The following is a 26,573-nucleotide window of genomic DNA, read 5'->3' as shown; positions in this document are numbered from 1 at the left end:
TATATTCTTGCCTGATTGTCTTTCACCATGGTTGGCAAACTCCTAAGGTCAGCCAGTATGGCTTGCTCAACTTTAATTACTTAGTGTATAGCACATTGCCTGGCACATAGTACATCAGTGATTAGAATGTGTAAGATAACAAAATACATACATATATATATATGTGTGTGTGTGTGTGTGTGTGTATGCTCTTTGCCGTCTGTTCTAATGAGGTAACTCTTGGTAGGCTCCTGGATGGGTGCTGGTCACCAGAAAGATGAAGCCATGATTAGAAACTTGGAACTTTCAACCCTACTCCCCATTCTCCAGAGAAAGGAGAGGAGCTGGAAATGAAGTTAATGATCCATCATGCCTTGGTGATGATGCTTCCATACAGATCCCTCAAGTGAGTCTGAAGAGCTTCTGGGTTGGTGATTGCTTAGAGGAGCTAGGACTGTAGTGCTCTGGGAGAAAGCATGGAAGAAGCTCTATGTCACTTCCCTACATGTCTCGTTCATCTGAATGTTCATCTGTGTCTTTTATCATATCCTTTTACAGTAAACCAGTAATCAGCAAGTATTCTGCTTTCCTTAGTTCTGTGAGCTGCTCTATCAAATTAATTGAACCCAAGGTGAGGGTTTTGGGAATCTCTGATTTATAGCTAATGGCTCAGAAACACTGGTGACAAACTGGACTTACTATTGAAATTAGAGTGGGAGCAGTCTTGTGGGACTGAGCACTACTTAAGCTATGTATCTAAAGATACCTCAAGGTAGATAGTGTGAGAGTTGAGTTAAATTGGAGGACACCCAGCTGGTATCACAGAATTGCTTGGTATGGGAACAATTCCCACACATTTAGTGACCGGAAGTCTCAGAAGAGAAGTGTTCTGTGTGAGTGGTAAAGGGGATACTCACAAGCAAATGAGTTTTCCCTACTCAGGAAGGCTCTTGCATTCCTACAGCTCTTACGTAGTGTCTTTCAATTGGTGATGATAGTAGGTTGAAAATAAAACTGTCCCCTTTTATAAAGGTAGGCAAAAGATCAAGAAAATTTTAGTGTATCCCATCATGAGGAGAGCTAAATCAACTCCTAATTCTAGATGGTCTTAAAACTACTGCCTCCCTCTGATTAAATCTGAGACTATTGGATCAATTAAAGGAAATGTTTTCAGATGTATATTATAAAGTCTTAATAGGGCTTCCATTTTTCCCAGTGACAGTTTTAGATTTTTATATCTACTATTCTCTGTGTTAATGGTAATATTTTGGGTTTTCATGAGAATTTCTAACAGTATATGGCAGAAATACAAGCCTGCAATTACTATATATATATTCTTTTAGTTCAGCATAATGCGAATTAGGAAGCATAGGGCTTCCCTCATAGCTCAGTCAGTACAGAATCTGCCTGCAATACAGGAGACCGGGGTTCGATTCCTGGGTTGGGAAGATCCCCTGGAGAAGGAAATGGCACCCCACTCCAGTATTCTTGCCCGGAGAATCCCATGGACAGAGGAGCCTCGCAGGCTACAGTCCACGGGGTCGTTAAGAGTCGGACATGACTTAGAAACTAAAGAGACAGAAAGAGAGAATGTGAATGCAAGAAGAGAATGTTATGTTGGAATTCCTAAATGGGATAAGCAATGGTGAAAAAAACGTATAACTTGGAGAGATATACAGAGTATTTTTCTTTGCCCTCAAAGGCAATGGAAAATGTGTGATACTGGGATCAGGTAGACTTGGTCCTACCAGGTATTATCTCTGAGTCAGAATACGTCTGTTTCCTCATCTATAAAATGGGGATAATTTATTACCTACATATGAGGATTATTAGAGATTATTCTGAAAATCAACCAATATTCATCTTTGAGGTGCCAGTCCTCCTCTGAAAAGTATTCTTGCCTTTCTTCTCCCATAAGATAAGGTAAAATTACCTTGTCTCTGGGCATCCCCCCACCCCCACTCTACACCTGGACCCTCTACTATCATTGCATTTCTTATTGTATTGAAATTGAATCTACATATACCTGTCACTTGCCACTAGACTGTGATATCCTTATAACCTTTATGTCTTCAGCACTTAAATACAGAACCTACTCATCAAAGAGCATGAGCTCAGTAGATATTAAATGAATAAATGACATATTTCAGGTGCTTGCTTGGCACTTAAAATATTTTGTTCTCGACTTCTTTTGTAAATTTGCGTCTCCAACATTTTTTATCAAGGAAAAGATTTATCTTTTGTTTATGATGCTTTAACTATTAAAATGCAAGATTAGTACTGTTTTTGGATCCATTCTAGGTAATTAGATACACTGTGAGACATGTGATTCATGGGAGGTTAAGATTTATCAAACTACATGAATAACAGGGTGACCTTTAATCATAGCCTATGCACATACATCCAGAAAAAATTAATTATTTGACCTCTTTGTCCATATTTTTTGTAAATATATAACTTGACAGTGCCAATTTATATCCTCAAAGCAATGTTTTGGAGACCTTTTTCCATTTGTCTCAACTGCCTTATTTCACTGTATTACAAATGCAGTGAAATGATGTTAATTCTGTGCTTAATCATACTTAGCATAATATATATGCAGCCCAGTGTTTATCAGTTGGATATAACAAAAATGCTGTTGTTTCTTCCCACTCTCTTTCTGCTTATCATTTTTGATTTTTGAAAACATCTGGGGTTGTTCCATGTGAGTGGAAACAATTTCAAGGCCATGCAATATATGCTTCTCTCTCAACACCATCTTATATCAACTGTGATCTTTGCTTTTTAAAGTTTTCATGCAAACTTTTAACCCAATTTTTGCTATCCTTTCAGATCAGAAGAAATCTATTAAATTAAAAAATGTTCACATTTGAATTTTTCAAAGGCTTACATATTTCATCCATTGAAACAAGAACTTCCATATCTCAAAATTGACTATTAAAGTCTGTCTGGCATGTGTTGATTCATGTTGACGTAAAAGATCATCTTAATATGATGACTGGGTTTTTATGGCTTCAGTTCAGTTCAGTAACTCAGTCATGTCCGACTCTTTGTGACCCCATGAACTGCAGCATGCCAGGCCTCTCTGTCCATCTCCAACTCCCGGAGTCCACCCAAACCCATGTCCATTGTGTTGGTGATGCCATCCAACCATTTCATCCTCTGTCATCCCCTTCTCCTCCTGCCCTCAATCTTTCCCAGCATCAGGGTCTTTCCAAATGAGCCAGCTCTCTGCACCAGGTGGCCAAATTATTGCAGTTTCAGCTTCAACATCAGTCCCTCCAAAGAACACCCAGGACTGATCTCCTTTAGGATGGACTGGTTGGATCTCCTTGCAGTCCAAGGGACTCTCAAGAGTCTTCTCCAACACCACAGTTCAAAAGCATCAATTCTTCGGCGCTCAGCTTTCTTTATAGTCCAACTATCACATCCGTACATGACTACTGGAAAAACCACAGCTTTTGACTAGATAGATCTTTGTTGGCAAAGTAATGTCTCTGCTTTTTAATATGCTGACTAAGTTGGTCATAACTTTCCTTCCAAGGAGTAAGGGTCTTTTAATTTCATGGCTGCAATCACCATCTGCAGTGCTTTTAGAGCCCAGAAAAATAAAGTCAGCCACTGTTTCCACTGTTTCCCCATCTCTTTGCCATGAAGTAATGGGACCAGATGCCATGATCTTAGTTTTCTGAATGTTGAGCTTTAAGCCAACTTTTTCACTCTCCTCTTTCACTTTCATCAAGAGGCTCTTTAGTTCTTCTTCACTTTATGCCATAAGGGTGGTGTCATCTGCATATCTGAGGTTATTGATATTTTTCCCAGTAATCTTGATTCCAGTTTGTGCTTCTTCCAGTCCAGCGTTTCTCATGATGTACTCTGCATATAAGTTAAATAAGCAGGATGACAATATACAGCCTTGACGTACTCCTTTTCCTATTTGGAACCAGTCTGTTGTTCCGTGTCCAGTTCTAACTGTTGCTTCTTGACCTGTATATAGGTTTCTCAAGAGGTGGGTCAGGTGGTCTGGTATTCCCATCTCTTTCAGAATTTTCCAAAGTTTATTGTGATCCACACAGTCAAAGGCTTTGGCATAGTCAATAAAGCAGAAATAGATGTTCTTCTGGAATTCTATTGCTTTTTCGATGATCCAGTGGATGTTGGCAATTTGATCTTTGGTTCCTCTGCCTTTTCTAAAACCAGATTGAATATCTGGAAGTTCACAGTTCATGTATTGCTGAAGCCTGGGTTGGAGAATTTTGAGCATTACTTTACTAGCATGTGAGATGAGTGCAATTGTGTGGTGGTTTGAGCATTCTTTGGCATTGCCTTTCTTTGGGATTGGAATGAAAACTGACCTTTTCCAGTCCTGTGGCCACTGCTGAGTTTTCCAAATTTGCTGACATATTGAGTGCAGCACTTTCACAGCATCATCTTTGAGGATTTGAAATAGCTCAACTGGAATTCCATCACCTCCACAGCTTTGTTCATAGTGATGCTTCCTAAGGCCCACCTGATCACATTCCAGGATTCTCATGTTTCTAACTGTTATTAATATATGTAACTTAGGAGTTGGATAGTGAGTAGCTTTTGGATAGTATTTATTTTAAAAGGATCCTTTCAGGTAGTTTGTCCATTAGAGATGAGTTTACTTAAAAAAAAAAAAAAAAGGAAAGTTCCTTTGAATTTTTTTCAGTGCAAGGTCAAAACTTCAATTAGAACATCAGTGTAATTATTGAAAATCATTGTAGTTGATGTGGTTTTTCCTGAACATTCTAAGATTAAAATTCATGAAAAATATTCTTGGTGGCAGTCAATATTTGTTAAAGATTAGCATATATTTTTATTTTTGGGCCCACCATGTGGCATGTGGTATCCTCATTCCCCGATCAGGGATTGAACCTGTGCTCCCTGCAGGGGAAAGAGTGGAGTCTTAACCACTGGATTTCCAAGGAATTCCCAAATTAACATCATATTTGAGAGTAGTTTTATAAGTAAAACTTAGGTCATTAGAAAACATATGAGACATGCTTTAATAATAATAGCCATACTTATTGAACAACTGTTCTGTGTCAAGTGTTTTTCATAAATTATATATTATTATCTCATTTATTCCTCAGAGCAATCCCTTTCAAGGATGAGAACCAGAAAGTTAAGGATTTTGTTCAGATTTGGTAAGTGGAAGATGCAGGATCAGAAGCCCTGCTTGCATGTGCTGAATTGTTGCTCTGTATGTTGATATTGTTCATTTTCCCTCACTCATCCTGCCACCAGGGGGACCCAGGTGATAGAGAGCCAAATGAAAGCTCCAGCCAAGGGCCTACTCTATTCTGAACATTGTGTGTGTGTACTCAGTCAATCCAACTCTTTGAGACCCCAAAGTGCAGCCCACCAGGCTCCTCTGTCCATGAACTTTTTCCAAACAAGAATATTGGAGTGAGTTGCTGTTTCCTATTCCAGGGGGTCTTTCTGACCCAGAAATTGAACCCTGCATCTCCTGCATTGGCAGGCAGATTCTTTACCACTGAGCCAACTGGGAAGCTATTGCTGATACCCTAAATATTTTCTATCTTTCCTTCTCAGTAAACTTAACACATCCAGAAAGGAATTTTTAGGCTCACTTTTCTTCTTCCTTATAAGTCTTTTTTTTTGTTCTAGCAAATTCTAAATGCTAGAGAGCCTCTTCCTTTAGTATAGGTTGCTCAAGGTGGTAACATCAACTAGTGCCATGATTTCTTCCTTTTCTTTCTTTCCTTCTGATCCTCTGTCTTTGTCAACACTAACTGGCATGTAATAAGTGCTTAATAAATGGCAGCCATTGTGCATTGGTAAAGATTCCTTCTGCCAATGCAGGACATGCAGGAGACTTGGGTTTGATCCCTGGATTGGGAAGATCCCCTAGAGTAGGAAATGACAACCCACTGCAGTATTCCTGCCCGGAAAATCCCATGGACAGAGAAACCTGGTGGGCTACAGTCAATGAAGTCACAGAATCAGACACGACTGAGCTACTGAGCATCTTGCTACTTTCCAGGTTCTGGGGCTCCGCCCTGAAGGGATTTTTGGTACTAACAATAATCACAGCCAATATTTACTACACACTATGTACTAGAATCTCTTTCAAGCACTTTAAATGCATATGCTGTTATTATGTCTGTCTTTATCAAGCAAGGAAAAGGTGAAGCTCAGCGAGTACATTACCTAAGATAACACTGATAACTAGTTGGCAGCGATAGTTCTGGAGCTCAAGTTTTCTGACTTCCTGTCCTCTACTGACTCACATGATGGTTGTAGAAATGTGTTGCTCAAATTTCCTTCAAGAGAATCTGCTGTGAGAACCATAGTTGATGACAGACTCCAGCTTCCAAACCCTATAAAACCCCCATGGTATTCATACCAAACCATGCTTCCTTCCCCTGGACTGCACTCAGACACTGATTGAGTAGGGATCATAATACTGGCTTATTCCAAAAATGGAAAAATAATTCAACATCAGCAACTCTGTTAATATAATTCACCTAGAGGAAAACAAATAAAAGAAATCACATAATCATACCAATCAAGGGTTGGGAAAAAAAACTCAATAAACTATGAACTATATGGTAACATTTTAAACTAATAATTACCATCTAAATGTTAGTATCATGTGTTAATGAAAACACAATGAGAAGATCCCCATAATGTCAAGAATAAAACCAGAGCATCACTACTTTTTACTTGAAAAACTTGCTCCACGTTTTTTATTTCAAGCAAGGACACTTGCTCCTTGGAAGAAAAGCTATGACAAACCTAGACAGTGTATTAAAAAGCTGAGACATTACTTTGCCAATAGGTCCATATAGTCACAGCTATGGTTTTTCCAGTAGTCCTATGTGGATGTGAGAGTTCGGCCATAAAGAAAGCTGAGCGCTGAAGAATTGATGCTTTTAAACTGTGGTATAAGAAAAGACTCTTGAGAGTCCCTTGGACTGCAAGGAGATCAAACCCGTCAATCCTAAAGGAAATAAATCCTGAATATTCATTGGAGGAACTAATGCTGAGGCTGAAACTCCAGTACTTTGGCCACCTGATGTGAAGAGCCAACTCACTGGAAAAGACCCTGATGCTGGGAAAGATTGAAGGCAGGAGGATAAGGGAGTGACAGAGGATGAGATGGTTGGATGGACTCACTGACTCAATGGACACGAGTTTGAGAAAGCTCTGGGAAATGGTGAAGGACAGGGAATCCTGGTGTGCTGCAATCCATGGGGTCACAAAGAGTTGGACACGACTGAGTGACTAAACAACAACAATTGAAATATAGTTGATAGAGAGTAATATTTTAGTTTCAGGTGTACTACATTGTGATTTGACATTTGCATATGTTATGAAATGATCATGATGACAAATCTAGTAACCATCTGATCCTATACAAAATAATTAAGATATTATTGACCAATTCTTTATGATATATATTACATCCTCATGGGTTATTTATTTTATAAATGGGGGTTTGTGCCTATTAATCTCTTTTACTTATTTTGTCTCCCACCTTCTAGCAACCACGAGTTTGTTCTGAGTCTGTTTTTATTTTCTCTTATTTGTGTTTTTTTGTGTTTTAGCTTCCACATTTAAGTCAAGTCATCCAGTGTCTGTCTTTTTCTATCTGACTTATTTCACTTAACATAATATTCTTTAGATCCATTCATGTTGTCACAAATGGCAAATTTCATTGTTTTTTTATGAGAGAGTAATATTCCATTTTGTGTGTGTGTGTGTGTGTATGTATGCATGCCACATTTTCTTTATTCATTCAGCTATTGATGGGCATTTAGTTTCCATGTCTTGTCTATTTAATGCTATGGTGAACAATAGGGTGACTATATCTTTTTAAATTAGTGATTTTGTTTTCTTTGGGTAAATATCCAGATGTGAAGTTGATGGATTATATGGGAGTTCTATTTTTAATTTTTTGATGAGATTCCATACTGTTTTCCACCAATTTATGATCCCGCAAACAAGGGTTCCCTCTTTGCCACATCCTCACCAACACTTGTTTCTTCTTTTTTTGATCATTGCCATTTTTATAGGTGTGATGTGGTAGCTCACTGTAGTTTTGACTTGCATTTCCCTGATGATTAGTGATGTTAAGTATTTTTTCAGATGTCTGTAGGCCATCTGTACAAAAATCTCTGTTCAGTGCCTCTGCCCATTTTTTAATTGAGTTTGTTTTTTTGATATTGAGTTGCATGAGTTCTTTATATATTTTAGATATCAACCTCATTGCATATATCTGATATTACAAATATCTTCTCTCATTCAGTAGGCTGACTTTTGTTTTCTTGATAGTTTCCTTTGCTGTGCAAAGCTGTTTAGTTGATATAGTCCCATTTTTTATTTTTGCTTTTGTGTCCTGTGGCTGAGGAGATAAAATACAGAATGTATCACAAATTTCTGTGCCATCCTTACTCAGAGGCCACGCTAACCCTCTTGGTATTGCTCCAGTTTTAGCATATGTGTTGCCCACACAAGCCCTCACTACTGATTTTTTTAACATGGTTCTGAAGGTACATGCAAGTACAATTAGAGAGGAGATTATGAGGTGTATATTATATATACATATATGAAAAAGGTTGTAATATTTGCAAATTTTAAACTTGCTTACATGAATACACAAAAGAATTTTTAGATGGCTGAGTATAATAATAGTAAAGAGCAAACAACTTTTATAAGTACAGACAATAACCAATTGGAAATTATAATGAAACAAAATACCACATTTACAATAGAAAAAAAAATAAATTTAACAAGAAATATGCAAAATCAGTACAAATTAGGAAAACATACATTTTCTTTAATATGAAAATTCAATATTATAAAGATGTCAGCTCTTCCTAATGTAAGTAATAAACTTAATTCTATATCAATAACCAGGGTAGAGTGTTACTTATTTGTTCATTTTCTTGAACTGGAAAAACTAATTCACATGGAAAATAGGGAAAATGTTCAAGAAAATTCTGGTCTAAGGAGAGTAACAAGTTACAGTCTCTCCCATATTTTAAAATATCGAGTTGCCTGGACTCGGCATTGAAGACCAAGCAAATAGAGTTACAGTCATGAACTGTGGTGTTGGAGAAGACTCTTGAGAGTCCCTTGGACTGCAAGGAGATCCAACCAGTCCATCCTAAAGGAGATCAGTCCTGGGTGTTCTTTGGAAGGACTGATGCTAAAGCTGAAACTCCAGTACTTTGGCCACCTCATGAGAAGAGTTGACTCATTGGAAAAGACTCTGATGCTGGGAGGAATTGGGGGCAGGAGGAGAAGGGGACGACAGAGGATGAGATGGCTGGATGGCATCACTGACTCGATGGACGTGAGTTTGGGTGAACTCCAGGAGTTGGTGATGGACAGGGAGGCCTGGCGTGCTGCAATTCATGAGGTCGCAAAGAGTCGGACACGACTGAGCGACTGAACTGAACTGAATGTAATAATAATGTATGACTAGACATGCAGATAAATAGACATGCAGATAACAGACAAGAAAGTCTGTTAAGTAGATATGTGTTGAATATTAGTGTGTGGCAAGAATGGCATAACAAACCAGTAGGTGAGTGATGAATTATTTAAGAAGCAACAGTTAGAACACTGTATGGAACAACTGATTGTTTCAGGATTGAGAAAGGATTACAATGGGGCTGTCTACTGTCACTGTTTAATCTATACACTGAGCACATCATGAGAAATGCTGGACTGGCTGAGTTACAAGTTGCAATCAAGATAGCAGAAACATCAACAACCTCAGATATGTGGATGATACCACCCTAATGGCAGAAAGCGAAGAGGAGCTCCCTATCCATCACCAACTCCCGGAGTTCACCCAAACTCATGTCCATCGAGTCAGTGATGCCATCCTGCCATCTCATCCTCTGTCGTCCCCTTCTCCTCCTGCCCCCAATTCCTCCCAGCATCAGAGTCTTTTCCAATGAGTCAACTCTTCACATCCTCTTCATGAGGATGAAGGAGGAGAGTGAAAGAGCCAGCTTAAAACTAAATATTGAGAAAACTAAGATCATGGCATCTGGCTCCATTACTTTATGGCAATTAGAGGGAGAAAGGTGGAAGTAGTGACAGATTTCTGCTTCTTGGGCTCTAAAATCACTGCAGATGGTGGCTGCAGCCATGTAATCAGAAGATGTTTGCTTCTTGGCAGGAAAGCTACGACAAACCTAGATAGTGTGTTAAAAAGCAGAGACATTACTGCCAACAAAGATCCATATACTCAAGGCAATGGTCTTCCCAGTGGTCACGTAAGGCTGTGTGGGCTGGACCATAAAGAAGGCAGAACATGGAAGAATTGATGACTTTGAACTGTGGTGCTGGAGAAGGCTCCTGAGAGTTGCTTGGACAGCAAGGAGATCAAACCAATCAAAATTAAGGGAAATCAACTCTGAAAACTTGTTGGAAGGACTGATGCTAATACTGAAACTCCAGTATTTTGGTCATCTGATGCGAACAGCTGACTCATTGCAAAAGTCCCTGATGCTGGGAAAGATTGAGGCCAGAAGGAGAAGAGCATGTCAGAGGATGAGATGGCTGGATGACATTACCAATGCAATGGACATGAACTTGGGCAAACTTCAAGAGATGGTGAGGGACAGAGAGGTCTGGTGTGCTGCAGTCCATGGGGTCACAAAGAGTCAGACACTACTGGGTGACTGAACAACAACAACATTGGAACAACTGGATAGTAATCTGGAAAATAAAAATATTTGGGGGCTCTTACCTCATTTCTTATCCCCAGATTCCAAATATTTAAAATATTTAAATAGAAAAATATAAGTATACTATGGAAATACTTTGTATGTATACACACAGGTGTGTGTGTGTATGTATGTAAAATGTTTCAAGGTTCAGAAGACATTCCTAGGGTTAATCCAAAACTAAGAAATATTAAGTTAAAAGATAGAATAAATTGACCATATAAAACTAAAATAAAATTATCTTGTCATTAAAATCCATTTAAAAATGCAAATGACAAGCCAGGGGAAAATATTTTCTCTGCAATTGATGACATAGACCAAAGGCTATGTTTCTTAGCATATATAAATAAATATATAAGAAAAAGGCCAATAATCCTACAAGAAATGGACAAAGGATAAAATGGTTGGTATCAAAGGAAATGTAAATGGGTCTTAAAATATGAAAAGTTATTCATTTAATACATAACAGGAAAAAACATTAATTTAAAAATTAAAACTACAATGAAATGCCATTTTCCTTTGTTATTTTGGCGAGGATAAAAGAATTTTTATAGCATACTATATTGAAAAGGGTGTGAGAAAATTGGTATTTAATACACTACTATTAGGTATGTAATTTGGTATAAACTCTATAAAAAACTATTTAACAATATCAAGATTGCAAATCCATATGGTCTTTGATCCTGCAATACTGCTCTGAGAATTTATCCACAGATATGCTTGCCACATCTTAAATGACAAACATACAAGGATATTCCTTATAGGGTTGTTTGAAATAACAAAAAGATTGGAAGCAGAGTAAATATCTATGTTAGGACACAGTTTAAGTAAATTATGTGCCTGTATGGCATGGGATTCTATGAAACCTTTTTAAAAATGGAGCTATTTATTTGTATTTATTTTGGACAATTTCCAGTATATAATATATATATGTTAAAAGATTAAAGTGAAGAATACAGTATACATTTTTGTTGTTTTATACTTGTATGTTCTCATATGCATTGTATACCTGTAAAGTGATCAATTTACCTCCAGGGAATGAAACTGGGAAACTAAGGGGCAGGAAAGATGAAATATGGTAAATTTTTAATCTACAAATTTTCATTTTTTGCTGTGTGAGGTATTACATACATGTAATAGTGATAACACTAAGCACACTCTTCAATTCACTTGATATTTTCTAGGTACCAAGACTTTCTGGATAGAGAATGAAATGTTCAGTTTACATATGGAACAAGCCTCTTGTCAAAGACTGAGTTTGCTGACTGGCTACTGCTCTAGTTTGTTTTTGAAGCAAGGAATTCATGCCTGTACTTACAGGGCTTTGGTGCCTTGACCTATGTTTTGAGCCAGAGATGAAAACCCAGAGAGAGAAATAGACCGGTGAGACTAGGAATTACAGTGAGCGGGGTGGACAGACTTTGGGATAAGGAAGTAAAATTTGCCAGCAACTTTCACCCCTTTTATTAAGGTATTTATCTTAGATGGATATCTGCTTTGTACTCTGCGAAAGTAGAAAATCATGCCATGAAGTTAACCAGAGCCTGGAATTCTTTCTAGGGTAGCAAAATGGCTAAGAAAGCACAGCAGTAATTTAATGTTTATAAAGAATGGTCTGAAAGAACTACAGTATATCAAAAGCAAATAACTGCAGAGGAAATTGGCATATTTTAATTCGGTTCAGACTATATTTTACATGTTCTGGCTGTACTGTAATGTACTAGTTTGCATGTAGAGCTTAAATGTATAATTAATACAGCTTTGAAGCTAGTTCTATCCACATAATTAAAATTTATCATGGAATTAGCTTTCATATAGAGACTTTTTAACATGTTATAGTCAATGCTATAAATTAGATCTTCTCTGATGAGCTCTAAGTAAAGAACTATAATTTATCTCAATGGTATTTTATTAGAGACGTCTTAATTGCTGTGGCAGGTGAAAAGCACCATCCAGTATCTTGGCTAAACATTCAGTTAATGAAATCATTTTTCCTCTTAGCACTATTGGTTTAAAGAATATTCTGTTTTATTGAAGATGAACTAAAAGTCTTTTATTTTATATGCATGATTCAGCCTCACAATGAATGCCAGGCAAATCTACTCTATGGGACATTTACTCAATAAAAGAAAAAAGGAATCCTTTAACATTAGTGAAGGAAATGATAGACTATCCATTGTGAGATGTTAAAAGGAAGAAATCTCAAATTTCCCCTCCAGTGATCTAAAAGTAAAAATCTGGGAAATGGTTGCTGATGAATGGATTATGCGTGTGGCATTTTTTATTACTTTTCAATTATTTGTATTATTTCCCTGTATATTTTTTTAATCAAAATTACAGAAATAAACACTTTAAATTTTTCTAATAATTCTTTCTATAAGAGATAGCTACTATTACTAGTTTGGCATACATTCTTCCAGAAATTTTCCACACAAAGTATTTTTTTCCTCCTTAAAACTCTGGCTCTGTTGCCAAAAATGTCTGAATTCTTCCGGCTCGGCCTGCTTCATTTGAGCAAATTTGCCCACCCCATGCAGCTTCAATCACTTTGTTGGAATGACGTATTATATAACTATAGCCAACGTTCCCAGTTTCTGGGCCTAAGGACAGATTTTGTGCCAGTGCATCTGTGCCTAAGAGCAGATTTTAGATTGTGTGCCTGTGCCCAAGTAAGGACTAGGTGCCAACTTGTTCAAAGCTTAGTGGACTACAGATCCTCACATGTAGTGAGGGTGCCGCTGGTGGCTCCATTTCTTTAACCCCAGACACGTGCGTCTGGTGGAGCACAGTGCTGGAGGACAGTGTCTTTGTCATGCTTCCTCACGTTTTGTGCTGTGGATTAAGCAAGGTCTCTTATTGCAATTTCGCCCTTGTCAAAATGATTACCAAGTTTATTCCATCTTGGGTTGTATGTTTCCTAGCTTCTAATGGATGATTTTTATGGTTTAATGTTTGAGCACTAATACAGTAAACACTAGTGAGAATCTTTTAAAAAAGCCTTAGAAAACAATTTTGTTCAATATGATAGGTTATTTGAAATAATATCCACTATTTAAAGAGGCACTGAAATTAACAGTCTCAGTGCCATGCTGCATTTAGTGTGTGATTGAATTTTAATGTGTCAAATATATTTACTAAAGCCTAATACAAAATTCCATGGATGCTAGAATATTAATTCTCAGAAACCGTGGGTCAGAATGCATCACAAGCTGTTAAATGTCTTATTGAATTTTGTCAACTTGCCTACCCTCCTTAATATGCCACTTTCAGAGTAGCAAAACAGAAAGTGTACATACTTAGGAAGGCCAAATCTGTGCTTTCAAGTTATTTCTTAAAGCTGTCGTGAGGTTTCTTCTTCAGACAGAATTGGGTCAGAAGATTTAAAATAGCAGATTTTCCTATTTTAATGTTGGAAATATCTCCTGTGTCTTAGACCATGTGAATTTTGTGTATATGTCAATATGTTTAAGGAGAAGGCAATGGCAACCCACTCCAGTACTCTTGCCTGGAAAATCCCATGGATAGAGGAGCCTGGTAGGCTGCAGTCCATGGGGTCACTAAGAGTCGGACACGACTGAGCGACTTCACTTTCACTTTTCACTTTCATGTATTGGAGAAGGAAATGGCAACCCACTCCAGTGTTCTTGCCTGGAGAATCCCAGGGACGGGGGAGCCTGGTGGGCTGCCGTCTATGGGGTCGCACAGTGTTGGACACGACTGAAGCAACTTAGCAGCAGCAGCAGCAATATGTTTAGAAAATTTATATATACTGTCACTTATTGAAAACTTAGTTTGTAATAAGTATTCATGTGGATCATAGTATGACCTATAAATACCTTTCAGTCTTACCAGTGTATATAAAGTACTGATGAATTTCATATTGAGATCAAGCACCTCCATTTTCTTATAAAGTAGACAATGAAATATTACTCAGTTTTTCCAAACAGAATGAAGACAGGAAGATGACATTGTACTGAATGCCTGATAATCCCTCAATAGCACTTTAAAGACTAAACTTGATAGGAAACTTCCAGAAGCAGTGTTCAGACTTATAACTAGTTTGTCTGATGAGACTTTCAAGGGTCTTGAAATTTAGAGCTTGAAGGAACTTAAATATTATTGTCCTCATTTTATCTTTTGGGAAGCAAAAGACCAGATTCACTGCACATTCATCCATTCCATTATCATTCACTAAAAACAGTCTACAGGCTTGACTATTAGATCCCATGATCAAAAGTGAATAAGTTGTGGCTCAGTGAAGTGTCCAGAATTTCAGAGTTGTTTCTTTCAGTGGGAGAGAGAGTGAAAGAAGCACTGGGTCTATTGTCACTGAATTAGGCTGACCGTTCATTCCACTTAAGGGTGGAATCCATAATTCCATTAATTTTTTAATTTTTTGATCCTTTTTTGACCATTAATTTTTGGATCCTTCTACTATTTTTCATGGAGAAGGCAATGGCAACCCACTCCAGTACTCTTGCCTGGAAAATCCCTGGACGGGGGAGCCTGGTAGGCTGCAGTCCATGGGGTCGCTAAGAGTCGGACATGACTAAGTGACTTCACTTTCGCTCAGACATAGGAGAAGCCAGAGTAAAGAAAACAGGCTTCTGTTCTCACTCAGTTTACAGTCTAACTAAGATAGTCAAAAAGGATGCAAACAAACATACAAATAAAAAAATTACAAATTGTGATAACAAACAGGGCAAAGTGATAGAAAACCAGAGAGAAGAGTCTAATTACAGGATTTCTTTGAGAGGATGCTGCTGAAGACTGCTGAGACCAGCTGATGGAAAGGATCAAGCCACAGCTGGATTGTGATCTGATGTCAAGGTGTGGTTACAAAATATATAGTGACCAGAGCAGGCAGGGCCCAAAAACCTATGACATGGAATTGAAATTATATTTGAAGAGCAATGGGAAACTATCGAGGGAGTAACATTTTGTGTTTTTTAAAGGACATTCTGCCTGTTGAGTGGAGAATGTGTTAGAAGGGAGTAAGCATAGTGTGAAACATACAGTAAGGAGTTTTCTCAGAATAGTTGGGCTGACATGACTAAAGTGGATAATACTGGCAGTGGTAAAGAACAGAGCAAGGATTGAATTATTTGGGGAGTTCAATCCAGGACTTCAATCCAGGACTTGTTTCTGGCTTAAGTATGGGAAATGAGGGAAGTTTTCAAGGATGAAATCCAGCTTTCTGACTTTGAAACCAAATGAATGACAATGGCAATGCATTTACTGATATGTGGAAAACTGGGCATGGATGGGGGCAGATAAGGATCTTTAGAGGTCTCATATTTTAAAAAATAATGAAATCCTTCTTTAAGCATAATACAAAACAAAAACAACACTAAGTTATTGCATAAATGAAAGATGCCTAATTAAGCCTCAACCCTGATGACTACCTGTATGGTTTTATTTTAATATATTAAATATTGATTTTGTTCCTTAAAAAAATGGGGAGTTTCCCATATTTTGTTGGTGCTTTGTTTGCAAGCTTAGTTTCTCATTCAATTACCAAGCCCTGGGAAAAGTCATGAGTTTTATTTTGGTATATTGAAATGCACGTAAAATTGCTAAGAGATGTCAAGCAGGTAGTTGGATGTACAACTGTGGGGGTCAGAGTGTGAAACAGATACAGAAATTTGGGAGTTGTCAGCATCAGTTCAGTTCAGTTCAGTCACTCAGTCATGTCTGACTCTTTGCGACCCATGAATCACAGCAGGCCAGGCCTCCCTGTCCATCACCAACTCCCAGAGTTCACTCAGACTCAGGTCCATCGAGTCAGTGATGCCATCCAGCCATCTCATCCTCTGTCGTCCCCTTCTCCTCCTGCCCCCAATCCCTCCCAGCAGATGGTTTTAAAAGCTATGGAAATAAATGAGATCACCCAAAGAAAATGCATAGGGAGAAAAATGATACAGGTGAATTTGTAACATTTAGATGAGGAGCAGGCAAAAGAGACTGAAGTAACGTAGCCAGACTAAAAGATGATGTCAGGGAAGCTAAGAGGAGAGTAGTTCAAGAATGAGACAGTATACAATGGTGTCAGTGCTTCTGCGTGGTCAAGTAAGATGATATCAGAGGACTGGATGTTTTTGGCAACCTTAGCGTGAAGAATTTTTAGGTTATTATTGAGAGTGAAGTAGATTGAGAAGGTAATGGAAGGTGAAGAAGCAGAAATGATGTGTGTAGAGAGTTTCTTTAATGTTTTACTGTAAGGGAGAAAAAAGAATTGTTACAGTAACTGGAGGGAATTGTAAGGTCAAGAATGTTTTATTTAGTTTTGCCTTTTTAACCAACCCTCCTGAGTAGATCCTCAGCAAGGGTCCTTTTGCCCATTTAAGTCAACAGAATAAGATTGAGTTGCTCAGAAGCAAAAGGAAAGCTTTGCTCTTGGATCAGAGGATGGAGAGATATGATCTAGTGCTCTTCCCAACAGGCTGTGGGTGGGGCTGCCTCAAGGCAGAGAGCGGTTCACAGGAGTAGTCAAAGGAGTCCACTACCCCAGGTTGTCTCTAGGAGGTTTGGGCTCTATAGCCTCCTCCACTCGAGTGTGGTATACTCATGGGGTGATCCCTGCAACTTCAGGGCAGAATGGGTGGTTAGGATCACCAAGTGGCATCTTTCCACTTAGGATTGAGTTGGTTTTGTTGGCTACCAGCTTTCCATGTCTTTAGGTTCATCCAGTCTCCTGGCTGGAAGAGGTACAGGGCTAGATCAGTGAGTACAGGCAGCACCCTGTTACCACATTCCATGGGTGCTATCATGGTCTCTCCTACCTGGAGGGCAAACTTGAGTTGTTCTTTTTCAGGGGGGTTAAAGTGTCCCTTTTCTTTGGTTTGGAAATGTGTCTACTGTATATGAGTTCAATGCACTTAACTTTAACTTACCCCTAGAGCTAACCACATGTAGAGCAGGGCAATCAGAAGCAACTTAATCCAATTTTTTTTGAGTTTCCTGACATCCGTTGGCTAAGGCCCTTTTCCAAGTCTGATTGAACTTCTCTACTTTCCTCAATGATGGAGTCTCTGGGCTGAGTGCAAGATCCATTTTATGTCCAAGGCTCATGTAATCCCCTTCTTCATTAGCGACAAAATGCTGGACCATTATTGCTTTGTAGGAATCCTGGGAGGCCAAATCTGAGGATTATTTCTTTAATAATGCCCTAGTCACTTCAACTAAGTGAGGAATGATAGAAAGGGACTTGCCCCAAAACTGGGACTAGTGGGGAATGCTTCTATCTGACCAGAAAATATCTACTAGTACAAAGAGATACCTGAAATTGCCAGGTACTCTGGCCCTGACAGTGAAATCAGTCTACCAGTCTTCTCCAGGATACGTCCCCCTGGTCTGAATGAGACTTATCTGGGGGACTTTGGGAATATGGTGCTGGAGTTGCTCATTGTCTAGGTGGGACATGTCTTAAATATTCCACTGATTATACTTTTCATGCCAGGAATTACCATGACCTCAACTAATTATATAAGGCTTCTATGCCATAGTAAGTCCTTGATATGCCTCTCTGGTGGCTTGACAAGCTACAGTTGGGGGAAAGAAGTGTTGTTGATGAAAAGTGGCTAATTTTCATTAATTAGCCACTTATGGCCTCCTAGATCTCTACTGAAGCCCTGTTTTGGGGATTTGTCTAATTTTTCCTTTTTGTAGATTGGGAGATAATTGTATGGTTCTGGGCTTCGAGGTATGAGGAGTAGTTGCCAATTGCCTGGTTCTAGGGCCGCCTTTTTGGCAGTTGCATCTGCCTTGTTTTCCTTTTTTACCTCTGTAGTCCCCTTCTGGTGACACCTACAAGGAATCACTGACACCTCTTTTGGAAGCTGTACTGCTTCTAAGAGCTTCAATGTGCTTAATCTATGTTTCACTTGTTTATTGTCTGCAGTAAGCATACCCCTTTCCTTCCAAATATCCCATGTACATGTAAGATGGCATATGCATACCAGGAACTTGTATAAACATTTAAGATCCTCTCTGTCCCAGGCTCTAAGGCTCAGGTGAGGGCTGTCAGTTTTACCTTTGGGACAGAAGTTCATGGAGATAGGTTTTGTGCTTCTTTGACTTGAGTCTGGGAGGTTACTGAATACCCTGCTAGCCTTTCCCCCTCTGTCATAAAACTGTTCCCATCTGTGGTTCATTCCTCTTTGACATTTGGGGAAGGATCATTTAAACAGGTTGGGGCAACTGGAATTCGTTGTGTCTATGGTCTCTATGAGCTTCCCTGGTAGCTTAGCTGGTGAAGAATCCTCCTTCAATGGAGGAGACCCTGGTTCAATTCCTGGGTCAGGAAAATCCCCTGGAGAAGGGCATGGCAACCCACTCCACTATTCTTGGGCTTCCCCATTGGCTCAGACAGTAAAGAATCTGCCCACAATGCAGGAGACCTGGGTTCAGTTCCTGAGTTGGGAAGATCCCCTGGAGGAGAGCATGGCAACCCACTCCATTATTCTTGCCTGGAGAATCCCCATGGGCAGAGGAGCCAGGCGAGCTACAGTCATGGGATCGCAAGGAGTCAGACACAACTGAGTGACTAAGCACATTCATACGGTTTCTATAGAGTCATGCTCCAGGGGCTCTGTTTCTGTGGGTAGCAAGGTGGTAGGGTCTAGAGTGTGATGGGTTTTTATGGTAGCCACTGTGTTATGTAAAAGCATAGGTTGAATTTGAATTGATCTTCCAGGGTATAGCCATTCTGTTCCTTTAGAGCTTACTAAAGCCTGAAAGTGGTGTGGAGTCCATATAGTGACTGGCTGACCAAACGTTAACTTTCAGCCTCCTTTAGCAGGGTTGAAGTAGCTGTTATTGCCCGTAGGCAGGACCATCCCTTAGCTGTTTGATCTAATTGGTTAGAGAAATAAGCAACCACTGGAATAAGGGCTCCTAGTTTTTGAGCTCGGAAAAGGCAATGGCACCCCACTGTAGTACTCTTGCCTGGAAAATCCCATGGATGGAGGAGCCTGGTAGGCTGCAGTCCATGGGGTCACAAAGAGTCAGACATGACTGAGCGACTTCACTTTCACTTTCCACTTTCATGCATTGGAGAAGGAAATGGCAACCCACTCCAGTGTTCTTGCCTGGAGAATCCCAGGGACAGGGGAGCCTGGTGGGCTGCCGTTTATGGGGTCACTCAGAGTCGGACACGACTGAAGTGACTTAGCAGCAGCAGCAGCAGCAGTTTTTGAGCTAATATCCCAAGGGTGGTTCCCTTTCTCTCATAAACATAAAGGTCAAAGTGAAAAGTGTTAGTTGCTGAGTCATGTCTGACACTTTGCAACCCCAAAGACTGTAGCCCACCTGGCTCCTCTGTCTATGGAATTCTCCAGGCAAGAATACTGGGGTGGCTAGACTTCCCTCAGATGGTAAAGCGTCTGCCTACAATTCGGGAGACCTGGGTTCAATCCCTGGGTCAAGAAGATCTCCTGGAGAAGGAAATGGCAACCCACTCCAGTATTCTTGCCTGGAAAATCCCATGGACGGAGGAGCCTGGTGGGCTACAGTCCATGGGGTCGCAAAGAGTGAGACACAACTGAACAAAGAACCTGGGTCTCCCTCACTGCAGGCAGATGCTTTACTGTCTGAGCCAAATTTTAAAGGTCAAACGGTTTAGCTAAATCTGGGAGGGCCAGGGCAGGGGCCTGAAGTAATTGCTTTTGCAATTCTTTTTTTTTTTTTTTAACTTTTTGTTTTGTATTGGGTATAGCTGATAAGGGGCTTCCTAGGTGGCGCTAGTGGTAACGAACCTGCCTGCCAATGCAGGAGATGTAAGAGACATGGGTTTGATTCCCTGGGTTCTTTGATATCTGGGTTGAGAAGATCCCCTGGAGAAGGGCATGGCAACCCACTCCAGTATTCTTGCCTGGAGAATCCCATGGACAGAGGGGAGCCTGGTGGACTGTAGTCCATGGGGTCACAAAGAGTTGGACATGACTGAAGCGACTCAGCATGCACATAGAACCGACGAACAATGCTGTGATCGTTTCAGGTGAACAGCAAAGGGACTCAGCCATACAGCTAATCTTCAGCATGTACCCATTCTCCCTCAGTTGCTTTGTACTTCTTGAAGACACCTTTTCATATTCTAAATTCCATTCAAAAGGATCATTATCCTTTCCTTTCAGCTTTTTGTACAGAAGTCTAGCTATTAGACTATAGTTAAGGATCCAGGTGAGCAAAGCCTGGCCACCCTCAGGTTTTAGAAGGGATGAGGCAGCAAGTGGCTTTTTTCCTCTCCTAGGATAGGCTTCTCTGGCCTTCCAGAAGAATGAAGCCTAGTTAAGTCACCCTAGTTTATAATATTTGAGCCTTTTCCTTGAACAGCTTATATCCTTTATGGACTAGGTATTTCAGAGTGGTTGCAGTATATTTGTCAGAGGCTTCCATAGTTGGGCTGGTAATCATAATGTCATTTATATTCTGATTCCATCTTGCTCCCTCCTTTAGATGCAGATCTTTTGGGTCAAAGTTTCCTCAAAGATGGTGGGGAAATTTCTGACCCCTTGGGGAAGGAGTGCCCAGCAGTGTTTTGCTTTGTTTTGTTGCATGTTTGGGTCCTGTCATTCAAAAGCAAACATTTCTTGGGACTCTGGGGCTAATGGAATATAGAATAAGGCATTTTTTAAATCTAACACAGAATACCAAGTCCTGGTGGCTGGTAGGATGACCAACAGGATTAGGGATGACTGGATGTATACCCCAGACGGTTTCGCTGAGTGCCCTGAGGTCCTGTACCATCTGGCATTCCTCATTGGGAATTCTCCTCTTTACAGGGAGAAAGGGTACTACAGGCTGATTGGCAACATCTAGTAGAGTCTGGTCAATTAGGCTCTGTAAAATGGCAGCAATGCCCCCAAAAGGCCTCCCTGTGGAGAGGATACTGTTTTCTGTTGGGTCATGTATGTCCAGACTTCAGATGAACTTATCACAGGATGGCCTCTACAGCTCATCCCACCTGTTCCTGATTTACTAGATATTTACTCCAGGGAGATCAACTTGCTCTGCCTAGGGAGGTTTTTCCTTAGCCATTAACATTATCATCTTGTGTCCTTGTCTAAGGGGACACCAGTCTCCAGTTTGTCTCCCATCAGGTGGATAGTAGCCTCCACTTTATGTAAGATATCTATTCCTAGCAGAAATATAGAGTATTCAGGGACATACAGGAAGGAATGGATGAGCATGTGTTCCTCTCATTTATGTTCTAATGACTCTATAAATGCCTGTTCTTAGCCTCCTCTTGTACCCCCATAATTTTACACCTCTTATAACTGAGTTTACTTGATCTGGTATTCAGAACTAAGTGGCACTGGTATCAACTAAGAATTTGACAGTCTATTCCCTGTGCCTAGTGTCAACCGGGGCTCCTTGGGGGATCAATTGGAGTGCTGGCTTAGTCCTCTGGTCCCATCATTCTTCATCTGTTTGGACCATCTGCCTTGGAGGGTCGTGGCCAGAATCTGCCACTTGCATTCCTCTTGTGGTTGGTGAGGACATTGTCCTTTTCGGTGTTTTTCTTGTTTGCAAATAGTGCGTTGATTAGGTCCTAGTTTCTTTGGTTGGAGAAGGCAATGGCACCCCACTCCAGTACTCTTGCCTGGAAAATCCCATGGACGGAGGAGCCTGGTAGGCTTTAGTCCATGGGGTCGCTAAGAGTCGGACATGACTGAGCGCCTTCCCTTTCACTTTTCACTTTCATGCATTGGAGAAGGAAATGGCAACCCACTCCAGTGTTCTTGCCTGGAGAATCCCAAGGACGGGGGAGCCTGGTGGGCTTCCGTCTCTGCGGTCACACAGAGTTGGACACAACTTAAGTGACTTAGCAGCAGCAGCAACAGTTTCTTTGGCTTGCTATCACTCAATGGGGCTGGGTGCCACCTCATTGGAGTTGAGTGTCTCCAAGGGCAGTTAGTTCAGATTCCCTTGCCCACCAATTGACATTGGAGGCCAACAACTTGCCTCTGGGCCTATTTGTCCTCTGTTTTTTCCCTATATCTCAATTATTAAACACCCTCAACCTTTAGTAGGCAACTTTGACCAGGTAACAGGTAGTGGTATTTTGTCTGTTTCCATTTTCTGAAGCTTATGCCTAGTGTCAAGGCAATTTGGGAAATAAAATATGACCTCAGGATTGCATTCCCTTCCAATGACTCAGGGTCAGTGGTAGTAGATTTGAAGGCATTCCCTGAGGTACTCTGCAAATCTTGGAGGGTTTTCTGTAGGCTCCTGATCGATTTCCTTTATCTTACATCAATGGATAGGCTTCTGTCTGGCTCCTTGGATTCCTTTTAGGATCGTATTTTTTTTAATGGGCCAGCCTCTGTATTCCATCCCCTTCTCCATTGTCTTGAAGGACCTAGTGGGCTTGGTATCTGAGACTACTTGTTCCCTAGTGTGAAAATGGCACGATTTACCCTGTTTCTTTGTCTGGTCTTTTATTCCCTCATTGGGAGTACTTTGAGGAGGTTCTTGGTGTCAGCTCAGGTGGGGTCATGAGTCTGAAAGGTTCCCCTAATCGTATTCAGGAAACCCCTCTGGGTTTTCCCTCAACCCTTTACTCGGACATTTCCAGTTATGTAGATCAGAAGTGGTAAATGGAATGTGTACCTGGATGTGCCCTTCTTCTCCATTGTGACCTGCTTCAAAAGGAGTACTTTTCCTGTGTTGTTTAGACCCTGGCTGATAATTAGTCATGCAAATACAAGATTTGACCCAAATAAGATTTCCAGTTCAGGAAATTTGGAACCAGCCCTGAACTGTTAATGGATTCCTCAAAAGACCAAAATAGAAGGCATCCAAATGATGTGGACTCTGATATAACTGGTGGTCCCCTTTGAATCTGTAGTTAGTCCCTCCTCAGTCAGAATGTCCCACAGGAGTTTAGATGGGACTGCCTCTGGGCAAGAGCAGCTTAGCTATGTTAGTTTCCGAACAGTTTGGTCCATTAGGGAGTGGCGCAGTTGTCTGAGGCGACGGCATTTTCTTTCTTCCTTTCTGCAGAAAAGGAGGAGTTTGCAGACTTCCTGCTGGATGAGAGCTAAAAGTACGTGGGATTCCCACCGGATCCTCACCAGATTGCTGAAGTAACTGGAATTTTGTGCTGATACTGGGAGGAGAGCCTACAGCACCTCATTTGGTAAAGAATAACCCAAGATTCATCTCACAGCAGAGAGGAGAGGAGAGATGGACAGGGGGTATTTCCTGTTCTTGCCAGCAGCTCATGTTGTTGCTCTTCAGTTGCTAAGTCATGTTCAACTCTTTTGTGACCCCATGGACTGTAGCCCACCAGGCTCCTCTGTCCATGGGATTTCCCAGGCAAGAATACTGGAGTGAGTTACCATTTCGTCCTCCAGGAGATTTTCCTGACCTAAGGATCAAACCCAAATCTCCTGCATTGGGAGGTGAATTGTTTATCACTGAGCCACCAGGGAAGCCCCAGCAGCTCATAGGACTTCTCAATAATGGGGTTCCTGGTCTTTTGAGGGCTCCCCTGCCCACTTAAGAAAAACTAGCACTGACTGAAAGAGGTTAAGCCACTGTCTTGTACCAACCTTGACATTCAGGCATCCTCAATGCGTTTTCTTGAACGCAGATTAAACATCATTGTTCTGATTTGTCTGGCGGTCCTAAATAACTGGGCTGTTTCCTGGTCTCGCCTCTTGGCTCACAGGGCTGGCAGCTTTTCTTTACCAAAATCAAAACTTTACTATGGAGAATGCTACTGCTGACCCTATAGGTTGGAGATCCTAGTGGATAGATGTAGCCAAAAAGGCCATGGTCTGTCCCTTTGTGGTCACCAAAATTTTGTTATTGAACCTTCTACAGTTACCCAGCAAGTCTGCTTCTGCCTGGTATCATTCAAACCAATAGAACAATACCAAATCAGTTCAGAGGCAAAGGAAAGCTTCATTCTTTGATCAAAGAATTGAGTGTTGTAGGCTCACACTCTGAAGTATGTGTTCTCCCTGAAAGGCCATGGGGAGCATGGCTGCTTTATAGTGTTTTTGTCTGCAGGGAGGGGAGGGAGGCGGAGTTCTACAGATGGGGCCCAGCTCTGCTGCTCCCTACACTCCAGATTGAAGTGCCAGATATACCATCTCTGCACACGACCTGATGAGGTGAAGTGTCAGTTGCACCACTTTGCATCAGGAATGCTGGTCTAAATTGCTGGGTGCAAGGCCTCCCCACACATACCCTGTGAACAAGTGAAAGTAGACTAAGACCAAAAAAAGGTTAGACTTCATTTTATCTTCCAGATTCTATATTTATGTCCTGGGAATTGTCAATAGACTTTTATGGTGACACTTTTAAGGATGGATGATAATAGCACATCTTTGCATAAGAGGAATGATCCAGCAGGGAGGAAAGGTTAGTTGATTGTGGAAGCAAGGAGGGATCACTGAAGGAGCAAAATTGTTAGAGAAGATGAAGTACTTCCTGTTTGATGCTCAAGGATAGGAAGAAAGTATCTTAAAATATTCATCTTTGTGCTCCCTGGCCAACATCCTTGTATGAAGTCTTATATACGTAATTTTGTATTCTTTCTCTTAAAGAGAGATCCAAAATATGAAGACCCTAAAATCCTGGATCCAGCCCTAACAGGGACTACTGATACCATCCCACAATGCAGAGGTAGATGGTTTTGAGCCTGCATGTTTTACATTCAGACAATTATGCTTATCTTTTGTCTGTTTATTTTTAATTTTAGACTAGAATTTCAGTGACTTTGGGATCATTTACCAGGTAGATAATCTGGCATTATATACACCAATTTGGGGGGCTTGTGGAGTGTGTCATTACTTACAAGAATGAATTCCAGTTTTCTGTGAATTCAGCAGCATCAGCAAGGGCAGACCTTCGTATTTAGATGTGCTTTTCTCCTCATTTTTCTTGCTGCTGCCTCAGAAAGAGAGAGAATGGGCATATTGATCAAACAAATATACACTATAAAACCCTTGCTTTTCTAGTTAGAGTTGCATTTGTAGTCTTTTCCAAATTAAAGTTAAAATTTTTGGATTTTGAAGATATCTCAGTGCCTAATGAAAGGAGCAAGAGACCAGGAGGAAACTTTTTAAGACACCAGTATTTTTTTCCTTCTTTTAAGAATGAGAAATATGTTTAGAGAGACAACAAATAATAGAATAAAACTGATCCACTCACTTTTCTGAAGAATTCTAGATAGATTTCAAGGTCTGAAATTAAACACATATGTGAGCATGTGTGTGTGTGTGTGCATGTTTAGTCACTCAGTCATGTCCAACTCTTTGTGCCCCTTGGACTATAGCTCACCAGGCTCCTCTGTCCATGGACTTTTCTAGGAAAGAACACTGGAGTGGGTTGCTATGTCCTTCTCTAGGATATGTAAGCATACCAAAGAGTTATTCATCAGTAGGTCTACATCCAGGTCCCAGAGCCTTTGGTATGGTGCAGCATGGAGGCATGAAAGCAACCTGACCAAGTATGATTCCATGGACTATGGCTTTCTAAGTAATTGTGCACTAAAATCAACTAATGTCCTGTCCCTGGAGTTTGAGACGCCTTGTACTGTCTGCCTGGGAGACACTGGAGGTCATACCTGTACTTGAAGAGTAAGAAAGATCAAATACCCATTTGATCTAGGGAGGACCAAGAAAAAAACCTACTTCATCTGCCCTGTGTGTCGAATGGGAATAGAGTATCAATTTGAAAGGGTGCCCAAAAGTGTTTCCAGGTCCTCTGCCAGTTTTCAGTGTTTAATGGAGGAGGTAATTGAGGGATATAAATTACCTAGAGGCATTTATCTATTTAGATGACATAATCATTTTTGGCAGGATTCTGGAAAAGCTAGAGCAAGGACTTCTTAAAGTTAGGAAG

General features: G+C 40.4%; 1 pseudogene; it reads right to left on the bottom strand.

Moving 5' to 3' along the window:
• Window positions 1-8,383: 8,383 nt before the first annotated feature.
• On the bottom strand, window positions 8,384-8,484 carry LOC133255111 (U6 spliceosomal RNA; annotated as a pseudogene).
• Between the last annotated feature and the right edge of the window lie 18,089 nt (window positions 8,485-26,573).

The sequence above is a fragment of the Bos javanicus genome, chromosome 1, assembly GCF_032452875.1.
Source record: "Bos javanicus breed banteng chromosome 1, ARS-OSU_banteng_1.0, whole genome shotgun sequence".
Classification (NCBI taxonomy): domain Eukaryota; kingdom Metazoa; phylum Chordata; class Mammalia; order Artiodactyla; family Bovidae; genus Bos; species Bos javanicus.
The sequence above is the reverse complement of the archived record's forward strand: the minus strand, read 5'-3'. Positions and strand labels throughout refer to the sequence as shown.